Consider the following 27,500-nt stretch of genomic DNA (forward strand, 5'->3'; position numbering starts at 1 on the left):
AGAGAGAGAGAGAGAGAGAGAGAGAGAGAGAGAGAGAGAGAGAGAGACAGGCAGACAGACAGACAGACAGACAGACAGACACAGACAGACAGAGACAGAGACAGAGATAGATAGAGGACTAGTTCTTAGGTGCTGTTCAGAGATCTCACTTTGCTCCAAGAAGGACATATAGACAGCATCCAGCCCCACCTCAGGAAACGTTAGGCAATATCTGCTGATGTTTTATTGTCAAACCTAGGGACAGGAAGTCTACAAGCATTTAGAGGACATAGGCTTGACTGCTGATAACTACCCTACTGTGCTTTGAGGTATCCAGAGTATAGACATTGCCAGGGTTGAACATTTTGCTGAAAAATATTAAGAGCTACAGTTACTACGTACTGGGCACAGAGGCACCTGGTACTTTCCACAGGCTAGTCATTTAGTCCCCAGCTCTAGTCCAGCAAGTCTATCATCCTACATTGATCTGGGGATGCTGAGGTGGGTGCTCAGAGGTTAAGTGACTTACTTAAGGCCATACAATCAACAAACAGAGGACTGAATCTGAGTTTCTATCGGGTCGCCATGTCCCTCCCTGCATCTGTATTCCCTAAAACTCTTTGTCTCCCTAACTGTTTCTATTAAAATACATGCATATCATCTCAGCACGCTGAAACGATGGTTAATTGTGGCCCATTATTCCATTCCTAGAGTGAACAACGGGCTTTATGAACCTGGGCTAGAGAGATCACAAGGTTAGGAGCAAAAACAAAGAGTTCTTTAAAAGAGAAAACCATGTAAAGTCCATTTCATAAGGTACCTCTGATGAGTTAAATGAGATTTCAGGACAATAACTAAGAATCTAAAGAAAGACAAACCAGCCAGCTGTGGATATGTATACCTATAATCCCTTGGAGATACAGGCAGAAGGATCAGCATCCTAGTCTACATGAGACCCTGTGTCTAACATATAAGACAAAACAAAGGCCAAACCTTGCACGAGATGTTTGATGTATGCATGGAGATCCTGTGGTAACAGGTAGAGGCATTGCAGGGGATGGAGAATGACTACTCAAAGGGATGACAAGTCACTTCTTCCTGTCACAGGAGTTTACTCCACTGCTTGGTATTTACCACATGAACAAAGAACCCAGGAAGTGTCCATCATCACAGGAAGGCACACAACTCATGTTACACAGCACCTGCCAAAACATAATGACCACCCTGCCCCACCCCCATGACAGCAAGTGAGGAGGGCAAAAGCAACATTTTCAGAAGATGATTCACTGAGTCATAATTCTCTTGACCTTCTACTGTATGTGGTCTACCATCTGCCTTACAGCACTTCCAAAGTGACTGGCTGGGCTCTGTCTCTTTGCAGGATACTACTGGGCCCATCTTGAGCTTCAGTGTTACGTGATTATTTGCCACCCTCCCAAAGGGTCAACATTTTCATTTCTTCCTGTGAGGTATTTTTGACTAAAGAAATCTTTCCCACAAGCCCCTTGGAGTTTTCTTAGGTTTCTGAAACAAAGTGCTGCACGTTTTGTGAGTTGAATCAACAAAATTCATTTTCCCACAGTCAGAAGTCTGAAATCACAGCATTTTCTGAGTGTGCCTCCCTCAGAAAGCTTCCGGTGAGAGTCTATATGATTCTTTGATAGTTCTGATGCTCCTAGGCCTTCTTTGGGCCTGTGTCATTCAAATATATGCCTACATAGTCACATGACTTTCTGACCATTGTATGTGTTCCTCTCCACACCCTCACTATGGCCCTTCTTGTTACTTGAAGACTATTCTTAATGAGTTCTGAGTTTTTTAGTAAATAAGAAATATTTTAAAGATTTATTTTATTTTATTTTATTTTATTTTATTTTATTTGTGTGTGTATGTCTGCATGTACATACATGTGTGCACACAGATGCCCGTGAACCAAAAAATGGTGTTAGATCCCTGGAGTTGGAATTACAGACAGTTATAAGTGGCCTGACATAGGTACTAGGAACCAAACACAGCTCCCCTGAAAGAGTAGCAAACTGCTGAACTTCCTCTCTAGACCTGGATTTGACTTTTAATAGAGACATTTCTTGTAGATTATTCAAGGTTCTCCAAGAAACAGAACTAACATGCACAGATACACAGATGTAGAAAAACACATATAAAGAAAGATGTGTTAGAAATAATGATGCACACAGTTGTGGAGAGTTGTCTCCCCATTTGTAACCTAAGTGCCTGAAGAATCAGGGGAGTTGGTGGTTTGAGTTCCAACCATGTTCAGGGGAAGTGGAGGCACATGTCCCAGTTTAAAGGCAGAGAGGACAATTCTTTCCCGTTCTGCCTTTGATTCTGCTTAGGTCTTCAAGGGATTAGATGAAGAAAGTCAACATTGATTAAAATAGTCAAGTGTTTATCTCTTTCACAAATAGCCCCAGCAGATACAGGTATATTTGATCATATACCTGTGTACCAGGCATCCCAGTTAAGTAGACTCACAAGTGAAATGTCACACATTCATCTCACTATACCTCCTCAACACTTTCTCTTCACATTCCAATGACATGACATCAGCAGGGGTTACCAATGATTGACACAGATCCTTCCTGGAGACCTGTAGTGGAAGACAGAGAAGAAAACCTTAGTGTTCTGTCAGAAAAAAAAAAAAAAAAAAAAAAAAAAAAAAAAAACAGAGAACACATATGCATTATGTGTCCATGGGTTTATTTATATACCTTTCTTGAGAAAGTCTCATTCCAGAGCCTGGATTGACCTCAACTTATAGCATTTCTTCTTTCATCAGCCACATCGTCAAATGCCAGGATTACAGGCATGTTACCATAGCTGACTATTTCATTTTTATTATAACTGTATGGATTTGTAGTTTTATATTTTTTATTTTTAGCCTAACCTGCAAAGTAATGCGCTTCATTGTGGAATTTTCATACCTTTCTTTGTGAATCTGCCTTTCACCTCCCTTTCATTGCCCCTCGACCTCTCCTTGCTGGCTTCCTTCTGCCCCTACCCAGTACCCTCCCTGCATTTGTGGTGTATGTATTCCAAATTTAATCTTCTGCTTGGTGTTGTCTATGGATTCTTCCCAGGGAGCTTTATTGTCTGGTTGGTCGATCCTTTCATTTCCAGCATTTCTATTTGTCTCTTCTATTTTGGTTTTGGGATCCTTGCTTAGTCCTCCCCAAATGTAGTTTATTTTCTCCACCAAGTAAGAAGCTGCTCCAGCCAGTTTATTAGCCTTCTTGTCCATGGCCTGAGCTGACTCTTTCTTGCTTCATTCATCTGCTTATTTGAGTCCTTTACGTGGTTGCACATCCTGTTGAGAAGTCTGCGACACTTTCCTTAAATTTCAGCTGTCTCTCATGATTTCCCTGTTGAGCGACTGTGACTCTGTGGATTGTAATTTTAGGTTTCTCTTGTTTTGTTTTATACATTTCTCTTTACTTCTGATCCCCCCTCTACCCAGACATGCATGCAGCTCCCACTGCCCCTTGAATGATTGTGTCTTCCACTGTCTATTTTCCTCACTCTTTTGCTATTTTATATGCATTTTATATGCATCCTCCTGATGAGTTGTCTTTATTTGGATTTCTATCCCCTACTGCTATTTAGGGCTAAGCCATTGGCAGCAACAGATAAAATGATTTGACAGGAATTCGGGCATTAAATTGCAACAGAAGATACTTAGGCCCTTTATTTGTGTCCTCTGTATGGTTCAGGCACAGAAGCTCTAGTGTCTAGCTGGGAGAACATAGATTATAGATTTGCTTAAGTGTATGAATATTTAACTAAGGTGGAGGGGAGTTATAGAATGAACATGCATATATGAGCTATAGGCATGAAATATGGTAGAAAAGCCATTGTCAATATAGAAAGAATGTTATAGGTTGAGAAAGATAATCATAAAAAGCCTTTTCTTTTCTTTTCTTTTCTTTTCTTTTCTTTTCTTTTCTTTTCTCTTCTTTTCTTTCCTTTCCTTTTCTTTTCTCTTCTTTTTTTCTTTGGTTTTTCGAGACAGGGTTTCTCTGTGTAGCCTTGGTTGGCCTAGAACTCACTCTGTAGACCAGGCTGGCCTCGAACTCAGAGATCCACCCACCCCTGCCTCCCAAGTGCTGGGATTAAAGGCATGCACCACCACTGCCTGGCATAAAAGCCTTTTCTGATAAGGTACACGTTAAAACACCACAACTTAACAAAGGGCAAAAACTCTAAGTGATACAAGAGTAATAAAAATAAGCGATTTCAAGAACTCTAAGGTGGCATGCTCGCCATCAAAATTCCTTCCTCAGTCTCTCGAGGTGGTTTCTCTTCCCCCTTGGTTTGCTCTTTGTGTTTGTTTCCACAGGTAGAGGGGAATGGCTGCTAGTCTTAGTAATTCAAATAAGTCAACTGTGTCCTTCCAGGCTGTGAACAAGCCCTTTCTTTGCAGCATTGACGTGGCTGAAACTCCCTAGCTGTAAACCACCAATTCGTTTTGAGGATTTCTGTGAGTAGTCTTTGGAGTGGAGCTGAGGAGGAAGGAAAGCCCTGCCTTCTTCATTTCGCTGTGACTTCACTAACACCATGGTTCTGTGTTCTAAAGCATGCTTCTCTTCCTCCTGTTCAGTGCCAACGCAGGCTATTTCAGTCTGAGGGGCCAGACATCTCAGAATTATTTCTCCCTCCACACCACACCTTTTCCTTTCCTTTTCTGGTGCCTGCTCTGCTCTGGCTCACACCCCATGCCTACCTTCTCTAGGTTTGTGTGATTCCATCTCAGAAGGGGTCCTGATTTCTCCTTTTTCTCCCAACATATTGTACCTTAAAGCCTATTCTCCCATCAGATGGAACTTTCCTTGTTCAGTATCTGATTCCCCCAACCAGAGCATCAATGTGTACTCTCCCTGGGCCTATTTAGTAATCCTTTCTTCATTTCAACAAATAATGTGCAAGCCATAATAAGCAAATCTTTATAGTCTTTTACAAAGAATGGCTTCATTCTCTTGGAGAGAGAAAGAGAGAGAGAAGAAAGAGAGAAAGAGAGAACTTTGCTCAGAAATAACATTACAAGTTGTATCTTCCTTAGCCTGTGAGAAATTATTATTTACTTTCAAAATCAACTATCCTCTTTACAATCAATCTGCATGTTTATATAGAAACATAATACCAAGTAAATTTTTAGTGTTAACTCTGTTTAAAGGGGTTATAAATTATTAGAAATATTTTTGCTAATTTTATTTTCTAATTGGCCTGAAGTGTTTAGGAATTGCTACTAGACTGGGAGGTAGCGACTTCAGTCAGTGAAGTGTTGGCCTTACAGACATTAAGACTTGGGGTCAACTCCTAGATTCCACATTTTTAGTAAGAACTCGGTATGACGGTTTAAGTTTGGGATCCTTTCACTGAGGAGATGAAGACAAACAGATCCCAAGAGCTCACTGAGGAGACATTTTTACCCAATGTGGTGAATTCTGTGCTGGTGAGAGACCTGCCTCAAAAAATCAACAATGGACAGCAACTGAGGGACAGCATCTGCAGTTGTTCTCTGGCCTCAAGAGATTACATATGAACACTCATACACCGCTACACACAGGTACGCTGCCAAATATATGTGCACTTATACATACTACACATATACACATGCATACACAAAGGAGATAGCATAAAGCTTGAAAGCAACAAAGCAAATACTATTTGAGTTCAAGATTTTAGATATTGTCATTGTAAGTATGGCCCACAGGTAGACAAGTCAAAGCACAGTAATACAGAGGATCTCTGTTTGTGTGCCATCACCACAGGATTAAATTCTGTGATATATATGGCAAACACGACTGACCAGTATCATCTAAAAATACTTTTCATGTTAACGTGGTTCAGTTCTTTTCCACCTGCATGTTTATGTACCAGGCTTATAATGTTACAGCAGGATGTCCTTTCCAATGTCTAACCTGGCCAGAGTAGATTGTGTTGGCTTCAATAAGAAATGAGGAACACCTGTTCAGCGTTATTTACTCATTGGTATTGCTTCAAAAGCTGCAGTGTCTCACAGACAGATTCCTACTCCGGTTCTCTTCCTGTTCATTGTTCGTTTGGTGCTCTACCTTCTCTGGTTTCCCCGTTGCACATGTCACTGTGAGGGTTTGAAAAGAAGGCATTGGTTTCATGAGAAACTAGCCAGACTGACATGTGGAGCAAGCACCCATGCCTCCCAACTGACCCCAGTGAGCCCCTGAGCACTGTAACTTAGCCTCTGCAATATCAGATGGCAGTGGCTTCCGACAGTTGCCATGGACAACCAGAAAGGTTGAAAGTGCCCCATAGTCAGAGTATGGATTAAAGTATACAGAGTATTTAACCCTAGAGGACAGGGCCCTTTATGTTCATTCTAGTAATGGAAGTCAATTAAATGTATTAAGCATATTTTCAGGTGTTAGCTTGTCAGGAGCCTCAATTCACAGTTTTCTCCAGGATGTATATTTCTTCCTTCTAGTCCCCCTTGGGTAGTTTTTCTCTGTGTATTCTTAATCATATTTGTCTTTTTTTCTTCCCCTATAAATCATTGTGTGCCCCTTCCATTGTTTTGGTTAATCTCTTGTTAGTTCATAATAATGTGTTATGCTATCATGGTGACATCCTTTTTTTCTAACCCACCTCATTTTCTGACATCTTATTTTTATCATTGTTATCATCAACAATTATTTTTTTCCCAACCCTACAACCTTGCATTGGCTTCCCAGTCTCTGCCAGCTCATTGTCAGGTACAGACATGCACCTGTCAGGTACAGACACGTACCTTTCCTGATTGATTGAGTAGTGTCCACTCCCCCACCTACTGACCAATCAGTCACTTGCCATTTAATGGCTGAGTTATGGAAGAAGACACTTAGTAGGTACTGTCATTCCTGCACAGGATCTTGGTCACCAAATCCACTGTGAGGCACCAACATCACCCTACAGAACCCAGTGAACTCTGTGCTGTGCTTTCTAAGTTGTTAAACACAAAGTAAAATAGAATTGGAAAACGCACCTAATATCCCATTAGCAAATATTTTCTAAGCATGGTGGAACACTATGGGGTGATTTCCTGCCTAAACATTCTGCCTAGTTTGACCTAGTTAAATTATCTACCCATTCTCTAATCTGTTGACTATATTGGGTCTTGCATGTTGATATCTAAAGTTGTATTTTCTCTATCTGTATTCTTGTTTCCACATCTAGATCTTAGCACCATTCATATTTGTTTGTATCTGGTACAGAAAGTACATTCGTTGAATTCAGGGAGGATGCCTCATTCAGCAGAAGGCACACAGAGGAAACTGAAGCAATGACCCCCAGCACTGTGCATTCAGAATAAGAAAGGGAATTCTTCTTAAGAATGAGGTTTCAAGGGACTAGGGAAATATCTCCATCAGTAAATTGCTCACCTCGAGGCCTGAAGACTTGAGTATGATTCCCAGAACCACACTGAGGAAACAAAACAGCAACGGAACCCAGGTGTGGTGGCAGCCCATGTTTGTAGTCTCAGTGCTACAGCAGCCATGGTGGTTGTGGCTGTACTACTCAGGGCAAATCTGTGACCTCCAGAAGCAGTGTTTGGAAATTGGACCCCCTCCCAAGGAATAAAGCATGTGACCTCCTGGGCTCCTCACCATCTCTGTGGAGCCACAGCTTGGCAGATCAAACTAAGCAGATCCCTTGGGATCCACGAAGATAATGATGGATGGAGGTGCCAAGCACAGCCTTTTCTCCCTCAAGCTGCTTCTCACCAGGTGTCTGGCCACAGCAATAAACAAAGTAACAAACATTCAGAGGTGTTGGTGTGGACTGACCCTGATTGAAAAGCAAAGAAACAACAAAATGCAGTCGCATTCAAATAATTCCTTATTCCTCACCCACAATTCATAGTATATCCCAGGTAATGCCGAAGGAACCACCATATACCCATGAGAAACAAATAGTGTCAATGTTGGTGGCATCTGACCACTCAACTATGAGTGTTCATAACATTATTTCACACTGTTTTTCTGTTTTTTTCCTAAGTACTCCGTAGTAAACATATACTGCTAGACTCAGTGAGAAACCCGATGAGAAGTACAGTTTTTCACGATTAAGTCTAAAGGCTGAGTATGTTGTTCTACTGAGGATTAATCTAGAAGGAAGTAATGAATCAGGAGTTTGGAGGTCAGGTCCCAGAAACAAGTACAACAGATTGGTTTTGAGCTCACACAGGGTTTTCTACAGGATTCAAAGCCATCAAGTTCACAGTGTTATTTTTAAAAATCTATATTTCCTATGACATGTCCATAAGGGGAAGAAAACCCTTTTCTTTATAAACATATTTATATGACTCAAAACAAAATAATTTATTTTTTAAACGTATAAAGTGCCATTCATAGAAATTGACACAGCCAGCAACATCCCCGTTCTTTCATTTAAAAACATCAAGAATAAATAGATCGTAATATCCAAAGAATACTTTAGGTCAGCTGCTCAATGTGACCCAAGAAACTATGTGCTTGCAAAGACTGTTCGTAGATCACAATCTTCTTGCATTATTGTTAACAAGATTTCTCGCTTAATGCAAACCAGCACCCTAACAATAAAGGCATTTGTGGCATTCGAAAGGAACAGTGTTACAGTGTGACTTTGAAAAAAGAAATGGTGTTTGCAGGGCTCAAACTGTTTTGTCTTGTTTTCCCTTTTGTAGTTTCAGCAGCCATGGTGGTTGTGGCTGTACTACTCAGGGCAAATCTGTGACCTCCAGAAGCAGTGTTTGGAAATTGGACCCCCTCCCAAGGAATAAAGCATGTGACCTCCTGGGCTCCTCACCATCTCTGTGGAGCCACAGCTTGGCAGAGAGACTCTCTGAGGGGCCCTATCCTAATTCTCACCCTTGTCAATAAACATGGTTTCTGCTCAAATGCTTGAATTCTTTATGAGCAATTAAGTGAACCACCTCAGCACAGACTGGTTATCTTACAAGCTCTGTTCACACAGAGAGGTAAATTAATCTTCACATGCATGAGAAGGGATGTTAAACACGGCTTGTACGCTGGAATCATATTTCCTGATGTTTAAAGAAAGAGAATCAAGCAAGATGCTTTCATGTTTACTGAAGAGTATGCAGCTGACTGAATGCTCTGGGCACAGTGTATAGGAGCTAAGTAAATAAGCCCTTAGCCTTGCAAAATGAAGAACAAAAAGAGTCACCCACGTGCCATCTATGGAAGAAAACCCCAGGTAAAGACTCCTGAAAAAATGGGCACAGCCCATGAAAGGCCTCTTTTCAGCCAGCCACACATGGGCAATGTTATGAATTATTCACAGTGTAGTTCTATTAGCCTCTCCTCCAGCAACAGCTCTGAAGAGGATTAGCTGGGGCTAATTTCCAGTGTGGCTCCCCGTGCCTTCTTGCATGTTCAGCTGCACACATTTCATACCATTGTGTTTCCGTGAGTCTCCACATTGAAGGGTTGTTCATGGTTGTAGCACAGCCAATTCTATTTTGGTTCTCTCAACCGACTTGTTGTGGGACATTTTTCTCTTTCTTCTGATTTTAGTGATAGAGAAACCTTATAAGGCGTAACATTTTCTTCTTTCCGGCAGCGGTTCTGTGATGAAAATTTGTGGATTTGTTTTCATTGTTCTTTGCCCCTTGCTCCATGGCTTTTCTGACCCTTGCCGCTGTTTTACCTCAAGGCCTTCAAAAAGATTTTCGAGCCAATTTTTTCTACGCATTTGGATTTGTTGTCCAATAATTTTCTGAGCTCAGTGACGGCAGAGGAATGTAGATGTAAGTCTCTGTTGGCGAGCAGTTCACAGTATGGGCTACAGATCAAGGTGAACCTGCAAGGGCTACTGTTAATATATCTAACCTAAAATCGTTAAGAGTGAATATTCCTTCTGTTATGTTCCATTTAATTTGCAAAAGTATCACCAGTAAATGGCATGGCCATAACATTTTATTCAATGTTTGTTTATGTATGGGGTAGGGAACATATACATCAGAGTATTATGTGGAAATCAGAGGACAGCTTTTAAGATTCTGTTCTCTCCTTGAGTCATGTGGCTTCTAGGGGTTTGAACTCAGGTTGTTAAGCTAAGTGGTAAGCTCTTTCACCAACTAAGCCATATTGCCAGCCCATCATGGGGAGTTTTAAGAATCCAATACAAAGATTGCAATAAAACATTGTTCTTCATATTTATAGTGTGCAAAATATCAACTCCCAAGTTGAACAGTCTTTGCCCAGACCATGTCAGTCTCCATTACACAGTTGTTCCTATTTGACATGCTCTAGGTAGGAGCATTTATCCAAAATTGCTCATTACATGCATACTGTGTGATTTGCCCATATTATAAAGTGCATGAATGATCGTGTGTATTGCATTGAAAAAAATGCTGCTTGATCAGCAAGGGGAAGTTCTGTCTCTCTCACTGTTCTCTTGTTCAAAACTATAAACTTACAAACCTCCTGAATAGCACTGAGCACTTAGGAAGTTTTCAGCTTTGTGCTCAGTGTTTCACTTTAAATAATTGCAGAACATTGCAGAGGAGTAAACTGAGATTTGAGGTTACACAAAGTATTCAGGATCCCAGCCTCTGAGGAGAACTGATAAAGACAGGTCTGCAAAGCCCTTGATGCTTATGGCAGAGGTGCTGGGAACATGGTCCCAGAGAGCTGTTTCCTCCAAGGCAAAGAGTAAAACACACAGAAGTAAAGCACACATGCCATCCTCCCTGCTTTGTGCTGTACATTTTTACAGCCAGTAGGCAGGGAAAGATGAACGAGGCAAGGTTTCTCTTCCTCAGAAATCCCACATCCAGGAAAGGAAGGCAGATAGGACGATGACCAAATGTAATTAAATGTAAGTGACATTGAAAGATGAAATGATGCTGCAAGGCACAAAGAAAAACCCAGAAGGACAAAGCCACAGCCCCAGAGGACAGAACTTCAACTGGGGATGGCAGAGGTTGTGGGAGGAGAGAGTGGAACTGACTCCTTCAGTTTCCTTAAAGGACAGGGTGTCCATGAACCCCTTCACCATCCCTCCTAGAATGTGGTTTAGGCATCCTTGGAACTGCTTAGAACTGCCATCGTCCCAACACAGAGATCTCACTAGTAATCTAGAGCCCCCAGGCTTAGCATAGTTCCTACTGACCCACAGGCTGTGTCACCACAGATATGTTGAAACAGAAGCTGATAGAAAGAAAACAAAGGAGTTTTCCTCCCACATCCAAGCTGGTATCAAAGTTTGCAATAGAAGAAACATGCTTTGAAACTAGCCTTGTGTGTACCTATGTGTTTTCAGCCTGTTTTCCAACTAAATTAATGCATTTTTAACGTTTTGAAAGGGGCTGTGGGACTATTTCCTACTGCTTTAGTAACTAGTATTTAAAACTATCTAGTAGACAGAAGTAAGGGGTGACAGTTAGTACTTGAAGACTTCAGAGACAATTTAAAAGGAATAGAATTATTTTGTTCATTTCAATGCTTTGGGAAACCTTGTATTCTCCTAACCTGCTCTTTCTCCTTTCCATCTCTCTTTTTTCTTGTTCATGCAGTTGAGTCAGCAAGAGAAAAATATTCAAATTAGACTTGTCATACAGGAGGAAAAGAATCTGACTCTGTCCGGGTGGGTGGAGGGGAAAAAGCAACTTTTTGTCAGTCTTTTGTATCTCAGCAGCTGGATTCATCGCTCCCATGGCAACAGACCACATGATGAGGTGTATTGGATTGCTGTGTTGAGCACAGGGGGAGGAATGAACACAGCTTTTTATTGAAGTTAAAGGTTACTTTGGAGTTTCTTCTGGGGAAGTGTGTAAGGTCCGATACATTAGCGTTCAGCAGATATAGCGCTTGTACAGAAGAATCAGAGGCATGTTGGGGCATTAAACTACAAAACCAGGTAAGGTACAAATCCGCGCTCCAGATCTGAACTCTCTTACCTCTGAGGCAGTAGTGTAGCTTGCTGGTTGGAATTTCACTCCCACCCCACCCCCATCCCTACATGGGCACAAGGAAAATTTCTGCTCTCTTCCCTTCCCAAGTTCCCCACCTCCACTTTCACCTGCTTTTAACTGGAAAGACTCGGGTAATGTTTTGTGAATTTGTTGAATTCTGTGGAGTGTCCCCCCCTCCGTCAGTCTGTGTGTATGTGTGTGTGTGTGTGTGTGTAAGAAAGAAACAGAAATGAAGCAGAAAGCACAGTCTTTAGTGCTTTAGGATCAGTGTTGGGCTGAGGGGATCGCTTTCTTGTTTTGTTCTTTGCAAATGCTCTGCTTTCTTCAGGGATTTTGGCCAAATCTACGTGTCTCCTGCTCAATTAAGCAGGAGGCCCAAGTTCTCCAGCAGGTTCCTCAGTGAACTCATTATGTGCAGGCTTTTCTTCCCTCTTCAGTCATACTGACTTCCAGCCCCAGCCTGCATTAGCGTTCCATATTTTCTCAGTTTTTACCATGTATGTCAATTTATCGGCATTCTTTTCTGTTACATATCGCAACTCTATGTGTACTAGAGGAATTAAAAACAGAAGTAAATACAATATGGGTGAGTGCAAAATGAACTATTTTGCTTAGAGATAGCTGCACGAACCGAATGTAAACAGTGCAATGTGGCTTGGTGCACCCGCGAATCCCAGAGTGAGCACAGACGCCTCCTACCGACTTGCTCACATGTCACCCTGGCAGCTTGCATTGAGGGGGAGGCTTTGAGATGCTCCAAGCAGGCCCATGAACAAAAGAACATCCTTATTGATATCTTACTCTGGCTCCTCGTTCAGATTTTACTGACGTTTTATGTATTTTTCCTTCAAAAGAATAGGATTTCTTTTAACTTTTAGCCAAGGGCTTGCCAACTTCTCTTACTTGTTCAAAGTTGTCTTGGCAGCTTGCAAAGACAAGATCTGACTAAATCATTGCAGAATTGACTGATATTATAGCCTGTTCACCATCCACAGTTGACTGATATTATAGCCTGTTCACCATCCACTAAGAGCACTGCTTGAAAAATGCTTTCTTGGGGAGATGAAATCTATTATTTTCCACTGATTAACATTTAGGATAAAAACCATTATGTTATTACGAGCTGAGTATGTACTATGCTTTCTTCAAAAGGAGAAACCTGGATTTTGCTAGACGCATTTATTCACTGTTTTTATTGTTGCTTCCTTGGTATACAGTTTTAATGTATCCAAACTAACTCCCAAATTTCACCTAGGAGTTATAGTCACTATTCTGAACATACTTGGCCATGCTTTTTTTAAAAAAGAGTGACTGTTTCCCATGATAACAAATATCAAAGCATTATAATCACATCTCACATTTGCAAAAGATTAATGCTTTTCTAAGAATTCAGTCTTTTTTTTTCTCTCTGTTGTTTATAATACAGAATGGTATTTCAGAGTGTCCTTCGAGCTATGAAATATTTCACAACCATAGATTGTTATTACTAAAAAATGGGAAGTTCCCCTCAAGTCAGTGAAAAAAACAGACCTCATAAGTTTTTAAATGTGAAGTCCTTAAATCTGGCAGCATCTTTGGCTTAAAAAAGAATGGTCTGGGGTGGAAAAGAAGGATCTGTTTTTATTGAAAGAAAAAAACAAAGGAGGTGAGGAGGAAAGAGGGACGGCAATGAAACGTGGAGACGGGACATGACTCAAGTGACAGATGGTAAAAGTTTCGGTGTCTACACTCCTCTCTCATTCGTACTGATATCCGTATTGTCTTGATTAGATTTCTATTGCTGAGATAAAACACCATGGTAGAAGCGACTTGCAAAGGAAAGGCTTTAGTTCCGCTTGCAGTTGTTAGTCTAGCAGGAATGGAAGTCGTGGCAGAACACTGGAGGCAGGAACTGAAGCATAGGCTGTGGAGGAATCCTGTCTACTGCTTTGCTTGACCTGCTTTCTTGTGCATCCCAGGACCATGAATGTCTTGTCTTGAGATAATACTACCCACCGTGAATGGGGTCCTAGCACAGAAATCATGAATCAAGAGAATGTTCTACAGACTTGCCTATAGGTCAGTATTATGAAGGCTTTTTTTTTCAGTTAAGATTCCCTTTTCCCAGTTATGTGTAAGTTTATGTCAAGTTGGCAAAAAAAAAAAAGCACTGAGTTGTACAAACAAATTAGCATTAATAAAAAGCATGCTCACTTAACTGTTCCATGTTTAAAATACATGATACTTTACTGTACAGTTCATTCTTCTTGTGTGTGTACTGGGAGGAGTTCAGGACAGGGTTTCTCTTGCCTCTGCCTCCCAAGAGCTAGAATCAAAGGTGGGCACCACTACTACCCAACTCAATATACTGTTCATTCTTTTAGCTTATCTAATGTACACACACACACTATCTTAGTTGAATGGTCTCAGCTCTGTTGTGAGCTACAGTTTAACAAGAAGTGTGTGCAGTAAGCAGTCTATATCCAAATGTCAGATTGCCATGTCATTTAACACCAGACCATATGTGAGCATCCATCTCCAAAGCCCTTGTCACAGAGGTCAGAAGATAGAAGCTTCTTTTAGGTAGCCAGCAAGATGGCTGAGTGGGTAAAGGCACTTGTCACATAAATTTGAAGGGAATAATCATACCTGTCATAACACCTGATCCTGTACACACACACACACACACACACACACACACATAAAAACAACGTTTTAAGACTATTTAAACAGAAGCTTCCTGTATAGAGCTACTTTGGTACCCTCGTTTGTAAGATGAAGAATCATTCCTTGATGTACTCACTGCAACCAGAAATATTGTCAAACTGCTTTAACTGAGTGTTTTCAACTTGGTCTGCCTGTTTATGTGAATGATCGGCATGTGTTTTAAATTATGTCTCTAGTTTCTTATCTCTCATAGATAGTCAGGTAGCCAATTATCTGAAAACTTTTACTTCTATGAGGGAGATATATTCAGCAGAGCTATGGTGGAGAATCAGAGAGACTCACATAGAGGCTTCTGGAAAATTCATATGTTCTGAACTGCAAGACTATATCTTAAGATAGCTGAAGATTAAGCCAATGAGTGAGGATTCAAGGCAAACTCTTACAGCATTGTCAAGGGATATATTTAACATTGTTTTATTAAAATGTGTTTTATTATTGATCACTGTAACTTTTATATGAAGGATTGGACTTTTGCCTCTTTCTACTGGTTCTTAAACTTTTCAAGTGGAAAAAGAAAATTGAGCTTCCATATTCATAATGCTGGTGCAGATGACACTGGCAATAGTGACTAATTTGGAGAGTGGGATAGAGTTAGAAAATGTGACTATCACATAAAGGGGCAATATTTCTAGAAAGAAAATAGAAATCTCTAATGCACTGTATGATTCTCAGAAATATGCTTCAATTTTAATTAATTCTATTAATAGCGTGTGTAAACCACTAACAATAGGTGTGCCTTGTTGTGCTCTTAAAGGGCTGTATTATAAGGTGATGCTGGCTTTGTTAGAAAAACACTAGAGGCTTTCATTAAAAAATGGTTAAGATTATTGGGAATTAGACAATCAGTATCTAATAAGAAGAGAATAAACTCATTTCTAGGACAAAGTCACTTGTTATACACTCACTATATAAAGAGCATCCGCCGGGTTTCATTTTCATAATAACTTCAGAGTCATTTTATAATTTTTTACTCCAGTACAAATCTATGAAATGTTCATAATCTATGTCCTTTTAAAAATCTTAACTACTTTGCATTTTAAATTTTCACTTCTAAACTGTATTTTATGTCCAAATCTTCTTGATTCCAGATTATTTGAGGAAAGATTATACTGAGAAAAAAAAAAACCTCATCTGTCTGCCTATTTCACACCCGAGAGACAATGATAGATGGATTAGCAGTTCCAGTATTCAGTGAGGATTCATGAGAGTAATACAGAAAATATAGAACTTGGCAGAGAAGTGCATGCCCTCAAAAGCAGAAGCATTGCAAAAATGGTGATATTACTTCTGGGAAATGTTGTAAGGAAAATTAAAAGGCAAACAACAAGCCAGAAATTGTATTTATAATACACAGAGGAGAAAGAGTGGTACCCAAGTGTTATGCTGTGTGTCTGCAGCTCAGCACTTAATGATCTGAAGCAGGACGATTCAATGCTTTAGCCCAAAGTAGACTACTTAGCAAGAATTTCTGTCAAGAAAACAAAACAATAACAAAAAATGAAGGGAGAGAGCGGGAAAGAAAGAAGGAGAGGAACCAAGAAGGGATAAGCGAGGAGAAGAAAGGGGGTAATGGAAGAAAAGAGGGGAGGATATAGGTAAGGGAAGAGATTTATGAGGTTCTCCCAAAAAAGTAATAAATAACTGAAAATGTTTATTTTTTTTCAAATAGCTACAATTTAAACACAAAGGAGAACTCACAAGCCTGTTTAGGGAGCAGGTCGTCAGCACACTACCACCTCTGTCTCATCATCACCACCACAGTCACCATACACTGACAACTCCGAATGAGGCATTTGCCACATGCCACTTAATTCTTACCACAACCTAGGAAGTAAACATGCTGCTAATTTCTTAGTGAGGGGAGTCCCAGTAATTGCAGGTCTGGGATGTCAGATCACAGTCAGCTCTGTCCACCGTGCTGAGTCTCCACCTACCTGCTCTTCCATCAAGTTTAAACTAATTCACTCTGAATGCCCTGAAGCCATGTGCACTTGAAGAGTGTCCAATGACAGCAGCGTGGACAGTAGACCATAAAAAGTCAGTACGGAAGGGCCCGAAGTGAATCACCCTGTCAGTGTCATCATCCCAAACAAAGGTTAAGATAGTTAGGAGTCCCGAAGTCTGAGTTTTTGTCAGTTGTCCACCCTTATGATAAAATGGGTAGGAATGCCTGACTTAGACTTTTAAGCCTCTTTAAAAATTGTCCATTACTGTCCATGGCATTTGAGCAACATCATCATGTCGAAGGAAATAGAGCACATCTTATGCAAGCATTTCTGACAAGAATAGCCACAGCCGTCCCATTAGAAGGCAGTCCTTCCACGTCATCTCCGTCTTCAGCTGTGTGGCACATCTTGCATCTGTGGATGGCATGTAAATAAGAGAAGAGCTTTATAAAGTTGTTCCTCTCATTAAAATCTTTATGCTTTTATTTTTACAAATAGTGGTTGGTTTTGATTCTTAGGAGTGTTCCCCTTACAAGTTGAAGGAACTTCTTTCTGTTGAAATTCTGTCGCTCAATTTGACTGGCATAGTTAAGTCTCTATCTCAAACAATGTGCTTCATTGAAATAATCTACAAAGACACCTGCAGGACACTGACCTTCTGACAGAGAATGTCTGCTGCTCATTGGAGTAATGAGAGAAAATGAAATCCCTCTCATGCTTGGGATTTGAATAATACATCACTTTGTCCATTGCCATCTTGCTAGAAACTAAACGTTCTGACATTTTTGTAACCTAAGGGAGCAATTGAACAGTTGGACTATCAAGCCAGAGCCTAGCCAAAGCCTAATTCTGAGTGGCTAGCTAGGGTGGCCACCAAGGTCAAGTGAGTGATTCCAGGCAGAACTCAATTTGACCTAAGTACAAATTTGGACTCTGATGTCTGTCCTCAAGAAGTGGATTTCTGGGTGTCAGTAAGTTGTCAACCTCTGTATTAGAAGAATTCCATGGACAGTTAGTTGCCTTGAAATCCAACTGAAATGAGCATGCTGCTAACAGATGCAGAATTAAAGATAGGAAATCATACAGACACAAGACAAAGCAGAAACACCGCCTCTGTTGTACTGGGCTCCCAGGGACGGTACTGCTGCTGTGGGCTGAGTGATGAATAAGCCACATATGGAGGCAAAGGACATTTGAGGATACTGTAGCTTGGGAGAGCAGGAATGTAGGGGGCAGTGTCTAGAGGTTTATAGAAGAGCAGAATAGAGGGTAAACAGAGGCCTAAGTCTAAACAAGTAACCGTTTCCTTGACACTTCTGTCTAAGACTCCTCTGCAATGAGAAGGCAGTGGGCTGACTGGCCAAATGTACTAGCTAACTGCCCCAGGAAGATAACAAGGAAGAGGGATTAGAAGAACCATCTAACTTCTCACCTCTCAAATACTGAGGAAAAAACCCCCAAGAGGTACAGGAGTGGAAATCATCTCTAGAAACTGGTCTGCCTCATCAAGCATCTCAAATGGATGCTTCCCTATGACCAAATGGCCATTTTATTTGATTTGCTTTCTCTATTAGGGAAGGTATAATTTATAGGCCACTGAAAGTATCTCTGCAAATTTGTTTGTGTGTGCGTACATGAATATGTACATGAATGTGCATGTGCATATGAAGGCCAGAGGTCAGACTTGGGTATTGTTCCTCTGGCACTGTATCCTAATTAATATTAACTGTCAAACTGAACAGCCTAGAATCATCACCTGAAAAAATATATATCTATTAGCTAATTGTCCTCATCAGGTTGGCTTGTAGGTATGTCTGTATGATACTGTCTTAATTACTAATTAATGTAGGAGTGCTTAGGCCCTTGTGGGTGATACTATTTCCTAGGCAGATAGTCTGGGCTATACAAGAAAGCTGGCTAAGAATGAATATAGTGCAAGCCAGCCAGCAGTATTTCTCAACAAATTTTCTGCTTGAGTTTCTGTTCTGGCTTCTCTTCCTTGAGTTGCTTCTGATCAGAGTGTTTTATTGCAGGAACAGAGAAAGAAACTAGAATATGCCATTCCCCTTTTGGTTTGGCGGGTATGGTTTGGTTTGGTTTGGTTTGGTTTGGTTTGGTTTGGTTTGGTTTGGTTTGGTTTGGTTTGAGATTGGGCCTCTCACTGAGACCTGTGCCATATTGATTAAGTTAGCGCAGGCCGTTGAGCCAGGGATCTTCCTGCCTTTTCTTCCCCAAATCTTGGGTAGTAAGCAGGCACCACCCTGCACAGCCATATCAAAATTTACTTTATCTATTTCCTTCTTAAAGATGAAAGAAACAGCCTGGAATAGTGTTGTACTCCCTTAATCACAGCACTTGGGAGGCAGAGGCAAGCAGATCTCTGTGAGTTCAAGGTCAGCATGATCCATATAGTAAGTTCCAAGCCAGCCAGATCTATACAATGAGCCCCTATCTCAGAAACAAACAAACAAAAAAGATAAAGGAAATAAAATTCCATGATTTGAACAATTTGGATAACAAAGCATCTCCCCTGTAAGCCTCTCATCTTCAGTGGTCTCACCAGCAATAGCGATTTACTGTTAAAACTTGCCTTCCTAGGCTAGAGCAATCAATGACTGTCCTCCATTGGCAAAGACAATGGAAACTTGTTAGCTTGAATTCAATAACTAGAATACATATAAAAGCCAAACATGATGGTATCCTTAAAAACTCAGTTCTAGGGAGATGGGAGAAGGAGACAAGCAGAACTTTGAGTTTGCTGGCCAGGTAGACTGCCTTTCTTGGTGAATTTCCAGGCCAGTGAAAGACTCTCTCAAACAGAGTGAAAGGCACCTCTGACCTCTCTTTCTCATACACACACACACACACACACACACACACACACACACACAACTATAGTTATCAATAAATATCTCTTTCATCTCTTCAGAATATTATTTGAGTTAAATTTTCTTTGTATAAATATTTCTAAGTTACTCTATGTACGTACAGGAATTTAGCAGTGGCAGCTGCCTGATGTTCTGTACCCTTCTGAGCAATCATTCTGATACTTACACATTGATGGAAAGTTTGCATATTTTGCAATAGGAAGGAATGGTCATTAATAACAGTTCCCCATATGGGACAGTACAGGAAGAATGGTGTGAGCTCAAATGGGAAGAACCAAATGGTGGGGCACACATGTTAAACTTACACTAAATTAATAAAGAGACATTATTATGACCCCAAACCACTCTCCCATCCACATACATGTGACAAGCAGATAACGAGTAATCTTATGTCACCTATGAAATGCCACTGTCTTCCTAGATGTATCATATGCCATATGAGTTCTTCACACCCATGGCTTACCCAGCATTGCCCTTGAGCTGAAATATCTTTTTTCCCCTCCCAGAGTTCAGAAATACTTCTACCTCTGCTAATTCTACATGAGAAACACTTATTAAAATCTGGACTGGAAGGGAAAAAGCAGCGCACATGACTGTCAGTAACAAGTTGGTCCAATTTACCTAAACTCAGAAGCTTCCCAAGTGGCTGCACTTGGGGGTACACCAACACACACACACACGCATGCAAGCATACTGGCATGCAAGTTTTTAAGCATGCCATCATGAACTGAGTTTTTAAGCATACCATCATGTTTGGCTTTTATATGTATTCTAGTTATTGAATTCAAGCTAACAAGTTTCCATTGTCTTTGCCAATGGAGGACAGTCATTGATTGATCTAGCCTAGGAAAGGCAAGTTTTAGCAGTAGATAGCTATTGCTGGTGAGACCTTTGAAGGTGAGAGGCTTAAAGACTTGTGTGTGTGTGTGTGTGTGTGTCTGTGCGTCTGTGTGTCTGTGTCTGTGTGTGTGTCTGTATGTTGTCTGTGTGTGTGCTTCTCCTTAAAGTGTAATTAAATCTGAATTTTAACATCCATCCTTTCGAGTATTTAACACTCTATTAAATGAATGCTTTGAATTTAAGCATTCTCTTCCAATGTAATCCTTTGATTAGGGCAGGCTTGAGCAAGAGAGGTTTCCTAAATCAAAGAGGAAACCTACCTTACTAGCATTTGAGTGTTTCATATAGTTACAATTAAGTTGGACTAGATTTAGAGGAGGCATTAATATAGACAAAATTCTGGAGGTAGTACAGTCAATATGAGCAATACTTGCATGTAGGTTAGTGTATGCTGGATCAGACAGAACTTATAATAAGGAAGACATTTATTATTGCTTATAACATTGGAAAGGAAAACAATGCAGATTGTAAAATAATTGACAACTGAGTCACTGTTAATTAGGTATAATAAAGTAAGCTTAGGAGTTAATAGAAAAAAACGGGGAATTTTCAAATGATTTTATTGTCATATCTTTGGTAATAAACTATACTAGTTGCATTACACACATAAAGTTGTTGATCTATTGTACACAAAGCAAGCCATGTCTAGAGTGAGTACACTGAAAACTCGAACTGCCTACAATGTCTCCCTGAGCCACTTGGCAATGCCTCTCGCCCACTCCTCCCTTTTCCAGGCAAACAGATCTACCATAAGTCATTATTGGTTGGTTGATTTTCTACAATCCATGTACACAAAGCTATATAGTGAGTACATTTTTGCCTGGTTTCTTTTATTTGGAACAATCATTTTGTGATCCACCCACCTTGTTGTATGTATCAAAACATGATTATTTTATGACTTTAATCATTTCTTATTTGCCATTTACCTGTTATTCTGCATCAGGTTGTTCATAGTTTGTGACTATGCAAATAAAGCTGCTATGCAAATTTATGTAAATATCCTTAAGCAGATTGTTTCCTTCTGAGCAAATATCTAAAAAAAATTAGTTTAATGATCTATGAGAGAACAGGGTTTTATGCTATACAAATCCAGGCTACAGTTCACAACATTAACATTTAAGTATTTCCATGTCAAAGAAATAGCATTAGGAACATGTTTTAAATGTGTAAGTAATAGCCAATAATGGTAAGAACTTTCTCAGAAAAACATCCAGAAATAGATGAACACAAGAGTTAACCCCCAGGACAATCCTAAAAGACAGGGGTTAGCATCCGTTCCTTTTCAAGCTGGTCCAGTGCCGCAGGCTGTGAGCTGAACCACTGCTGTACTGCCCCTCCATGTGAAGAAGGAGCATACTGTGTGTCATGATCCCCGTATCCTTTCATGAGGGATGGAAGTCAGTGCAAATTCATAGAAATAACTTGTAAAATATATGTCTAATATACATACATAGGATGATAGGGTCAATAACCTTATATAAAGCATTAGTGGAAAGTCTGTGGAAAATATTAAAATTTGTAAAATGGAAATGGGACATAGACAAAAACACATAAAAGGAAAATCATATGAAAACTACTAAACTTCACTTTAATCAAAGAAAATTAAAATGAACTCACAGTGGACACCTATCACATCGGCGGCTATTTTTAGATTTCTTGTTGGCTGGGTTTTCTGTTCCATGCTACTAGCAGTAATACACCATGTTAGTGAGGTTGGAAGCCATTCTCTTAGCTTGTTGTTGGGGACAGAAACGAATGCAGTAGTTCTGGGAAGTCATCTGTGTGCAGCAGTGACTTGAAATAATTGCAGCCTGTGACTAAAATATTATTTTTGGAGCCTCCTGAATAATCTGAAACAGACAAAAGGCTTATGTACAAATGATCCTTTGACTGCATCACTGATAATGGATGAAAGTAGTAAAAGAAACTGTCTTACAATAGGGAACTCTGTAAGCAAAGTCACTTCATGGACAACAAATACTATGTAGCTACTAAGTGTGCATTTAATAAGTGTTATTTTACAATAATAAGATTTACTACAAATTTCATGGAAAATAGTTTTATGATATTTTAATTCATTTAAATGTTCCAGCTGGGTGGTGGTGGCGCACGCCTTTAATCCCAGCACTTGGGAGGCAGAGGCAGGCGGATTTCTGAGTTCAAGGCCAGCCTGGTCTACCGAGTGAGTTCCAGGACAGCCAGGGCTACACAGAGAAACCCTGTCCGAAAAAACAAAAACAAAAACAAAAAAAAACAAAAAAAAAGTTCCTGACCATTTACACAATAATTCTACCTCTAGGAATTTCTAAAAAGAAGATATTTTTTACCCCAAATCATTAACAATGATCATGATGGAAGTATTATTTAAGACATTGAAATTTTAAGAAAAAGTGGTTTCTCAACAATGGATAAATGGTTAAATAAATTGTGGTAATTCCACATAATGAAAAATCACTCATAGTACCTTATAAAAATCTTTCTTGAGAGACGATATGCTTTTTATAAAATAGTATATGGCGTGTGACACTGTTACTGGAGACTCGGGGCAAGAAGACACAGGGAAATTGAATGCAGTGTTAGAAATGACTGTGTACTCACAATGGGGTCTAGTGCTTGCTTTTCTTGCTAATACAGAATCCCTGGTATGAGAAGATTTGCATTCCTTACTGTTCCTGTTACAGTGATAAGATGCCGAGCAGGAAGCAAAGTTAAGAAAGGGGATTATTTGGGCTCACAGTTGCAGGGTGCAGTTGTCATAATGACAGGAACTTGAGATAACTGGGCAAGTTTCATCTTTTTGTGCCGTCCAGAAACCCGGCTTAGGGAAGGTTGCTGCCCACCTCACTTAACTTAATCGAGACAATCCCTCACAGATATGGCATGGACAACATAGATTATTCTAGATTCTGTCTGCTGGACAGTCAATATTAAGTATCACAAGGGAGAAGAGGTTTGCTTTGCTTGTGGTTTGAGAAGAAACAGTCCATTGGGGTGAAGATGTGGCAGCAGGAGTTGTTTGGGGCTGAGGTGACAACATAAGGCTGCTTTCTCATATCTGAGCAGAAGTGAGGCAAGCAGAGACAAATGTGGGCTGCCAGATGATTCTCTCCCTTTCACTTTTGGCTCAGACTGGAATCCCAGCCCAGAAGATGATGCAGGAATACACATTCAGTCCAGATCTCCTCACCCTGCCCCTCCTTAGTTCTCTCTGGAAATGCTCTCAAAGACATGCTCAAAGCTGTGCCTCCCTAATGCTCGGGCATCTCTGAATCCAACTGAGTTGGCAGGGAAAGATAATCATAGCATCGATTAGTTTTTCCCTATCTGCCTTCCTTTGTGTTATGAATGATTCCCGGGAGATATGTTTGCAATACTGTGATATGAATTCGGTTAAAAAGTCAGAATTTGAAATTGAGTATCCAGTGTGTCACATCCTTGAGAACAAATGAGGCCAGAGTCATCATAAATAGTCTGAATTGTATCTTATCAACTGTTTTTGGAATTTCATTGTTGAGTGATTTTTTTGAGCCAGGGTCATACTCTGTAGTCTTAGCTGTCCTGGAAGTCATTATGTAAACCAGGCTGACAAAGAACTCACAGAGATCTGCTTGACCTTGCCTCTCTAACTTTTAGAATTAAGGGTACCCGTCACCATGCCAGGCTTAGAACTTTCTCAAGAGTAAAGAATCAGAGTAAAAGTTCTTAGCATAACATGGCCATTGCAGTCGTGATTTTGAGCTCACGGCACTGTGGTTCCCTGCTGTGGTCTACAAAAGACTGACTTTGTCAACAACCGGTTATATATGGTTATATATGGGAAAGGGACTCTTGAGGCTTCTCCCTCCCTGTTGAATGATGATAGTGACTGAAGCTTCCAGCAGAGGAGAAATTACTGCTTTAGTTCTGCACCCCTGGTGTCCCACTAAGCTGCAGTGGATAGTTCCAATACTGCAGACTTATACAGGTCCCTGGTTTAAACTTAATGAGTTTCAAAACAAAGCAAAAAGACATGAAAGAGGGGAGATTTGACAGAGATGGGATGCTAGAGTAATTAGAATGTATTTTACATGTGTAAATATGTCAAAGAACAAATTTTATTCATTAAAGAAATTGATATAAACAAGTTACTTTTGAAAAAGAAAGAAAAAGACGGCCTCAATTTGTGACAAGAAATAAAAGAGACCAGAAAGAATTCAGTGAGCTTTTTCTTAATGCAGGTTCCAAAAACACCACTCTATGGGATGGTGTGAGACCAAGGGTTATAGCACCTGTCTGCCCCATGTGAGGCCCTGGGTTTGGTTCCTGGTATGACGGTAATGCTGATGGTGGTGTTGATGATTGAGGTGGGTGATGGCGGTGGCAGCAGAGTTGTTGTTGTTGGTGCTGGTGGTGGTGATTTTGTGGTGATGATGGTGATGGTGACAGTGATTATTGTGGTGGGAGTGGTGGGGGTGGGGCCATCATCATGACTGTTGTCATCATCCCACTCCAGTCATGTTTAAAACAGAAACCGGTTTATGTAAGAGGAGCCCACATACAGGTGACTTCATCCTTGATCCAGAGTCATGCTCAAAGTATTATCACTCCCTGTGTTTAGGCTCTGCTTGTTTCTGTCTGGGCCTTACTCACTGACTACTATTTAAACTGAAAAACCAGTTCCTGTGTCTTTCTCCAGCTCCCAGACAGGAATTTTCCAGATAACAGTGAGTGACACCATAACAGTCCCCATCCACCCTGCAGAGGATTTATCTTAAAAGCAGATATCAGCTTAGGCTATATGCTCAGCCCTGAGTACTCAATGTGGCCATGTCATGGCCATGTCCCTAAGGCCTGGTTCATTTGTCTGCCTTTCTGTCTGAAGGGATGCCACATGGGAGTACTGGTAGGAGAGTGTGAGAGATGTCAAGTGACAACAACTAACATGTAACAAGGAACACAGTGCATGGTCATCTTGTTCAAGCCTTGTGGACACTCACATGTGATTGTATCTACTTTCAAATGAGGAAATCCAAAGTCTGCAAAACTAAACTCTAAAAGCCTGACGTCAGTACACAGCAGGGATTTTAATCCAAGTATGTCTGGCTCCCTGACCAAGCACTCTCTCTAAAATGTTTGCCTTTCTTACCCTCCTAAAATGACTATATGTTCAACCAAAGGAAAGACAGCAAGGTTCTCTGCTTCTATGAGTGAGAAGTGTAAAGAGAGCATATACCAATTTTAATCCCTTCCAAATTAAGCCCCTAGGTGACAGGTTGCTTCTTTCTCCCTGGGGAAAAAAGTTTTGAGAAGAGCTAACAAACAAATGTCAGTGTGTATCCCTTAGGTAAAATATTTACTCCTTTCCAGACATTAAAACCAAAGGCTGTGAGATAACTTGGTAAAACTCTTGCCACGAAAGCATGAGGAGCTGAGTTTTATCCCCAGAAGCAACAGGGTTCTGCTGTGTGGCCTGGGTGTGGTGCTGTGAGTTTATAATCATGGCATAGGGGAGGCAGACAAAGGCAGGTCTCTGGAGTTGCCTGGCTGGCCAGTCAGCCTAGCCTGCTTGGTGAGTTTAAGGTACTTAAGGTCTACTTGGGTGACTCTGTCTCTAAGGTGAACAGCGGCTGAAGAACAATACCCACAGTTGTTCTCTAACATCTGTATGAATGCACACACACACACAGACAGAGAGAGGGGGGGAAGGGGGAGGGGAGGGGGAGCAGGGGGGAGAGGGAGAGAGAGAGAAGGATGGAGGGAGGGAGGGATGAAGGAAGGGAGGGAAACAGACAGACAGACAGACAGACAGACAGGGGTGCTGGGGTTGTTTTATACTCTGACACTGATTTTTGCTTGGTTCTTAAGGAGTATTTTTGAGAGCATACTAGGTACTCTGAGAAACATAAAAGGAAATACAGCCTAAGTTAGGGCACAAAGGAAAGAGGGAAAATGGGACATTCAAAGTGGGAGAGGAGTAAGGGCAACTCAGAAACAATCATCTGTGCAGGTCTGGCAGTTCCCCAACCACAGCAGATGACCTAAAAGAAGCCTTGGGTTATTTATACCTGATGAGGGTTCGTTGTACCTAGTGATTAAGACTCCGAGACAGACACACTAGCTATGTTTAGTGGAACCTTAAGACTTTAAGGTTTGTACTTCTTTAACATTTGTATTTCCTGTCCTTGGTTCTGAATGAATATAAAAAAAAGCAAAGCCCTCACCTCTTCATGGTTCCAAGGGGTGATTCCAAAAATAAACAGAAGCATTAGCTTTCACCAGGACATCATGTCCCCGGTTTTTTCTCCAGAACCCACAGGATGTGCACGTTGCTCTTGAAGTCTGTCCACAGTACACCAACTGCAAGGTCTGCACTTGTGCCCTGCTGAGGAGCTGTGCTTGCCAAAGCTGCATTTTGTAGATAATTCCCGGAGAACAACTGCTGGATGAGTAATTTGTAGTCAGAGCACTGGCAGAGCCTTGAGATTTATTTAGTACCGTGTTCTTAGTTCTTCATTCAAAAGAAGTAAAATTCCACACGTTGAGTGGAAAAAGTACCTTGAACTTACAGCATGGAAACTGACTGCCATTGCAAGGGGACTCCACTGTGTGAACAGTGATATACTGTACTCTGGCCAAGCAGGAACTAAATCCTTCAGAGCTAGAAAAAAAATGTGAGGAAAAATTGTCACCCTGTGGCTCTTTGTGCCTTCTTTTTATAAGAATGTTTTTTTAAATGTCTTATTATTTGTAATTATATGTACTCATTTGTCTGTGTGGGAGTTTGTGCATTTCAGTGCGGTACCCATGGTAGTCCAGAGACCACATGGGATTCTCTGGAGCTGGAGTGACACACAGTTGTAAGCCAGGGAATGTGCGTTCTGGTAACCAAATGCAGGTCCTCTTCAAGAAGAGGATTTGCCCTTGGCTGCTCAACCATCTCTTAGTCCTTGTACCTTTGCCACAAAATGTGGCAAAACACAGCAAATACGAACATTGTAAGTCTTGAGGTTGGATTTCAGTTCAAATATTATTTGATGCCAGAACAGGCATCAAATCCACATCCACATTTGAATAATGCCAGCTCTCTTACAGACTCACAGAGTTGAACAATCCCCACAGTCCTTGAGTGCTCTCAGGATTGTCATCCTCTAT

General features: G+C 40.7%; 1 protein-coding gene across 12 annotated transcripts in view; it reads left to right on the plus strand.

Moving 5' to 3' along the window:
- The window catches only part of Dtna (dystrobrevin alpha), a 339,379-nt gene that overhangs the window by 166,919 nt on the left and 144,960 nt on the right, over nt 1-27,500 (plus strand). For 5 of the 12 annotated variants that reach the window (XM_028774818.1, XM_028774822.1, XM_028774820.1 and 2 more), the window contains one exon: nt 11,653-11,874. The exons of the other annotated variants lie outside the window; for them this stretch is intronic. The gene's annotated coding sequence lies outside the window, so the exon portion shown is untranslated. Of the gene's footprint in view, nt 1-11,652; nt 11,875-27,500 lie in introns of those variants that run through there. 12 annotated transcript variants of the gene reach the window in all.

The sequence above is a fragment of the Grammomys surdaster genome, unplaced genomic scaffold, assembly GCF_004785775.1.
Source record: "Grammomys surdaster isolate TR1022 unplaced genomic scaffold, NIH_TR_1.0 243, whole genome shotgun sequence".
Classification (NCBI taxonomy): domain Eukaryota; kingdom Metazoa; phylum Chordata; class Mammalia; order Rodentia; family Muridae; genus Grammomys; species Grammomys surdaster.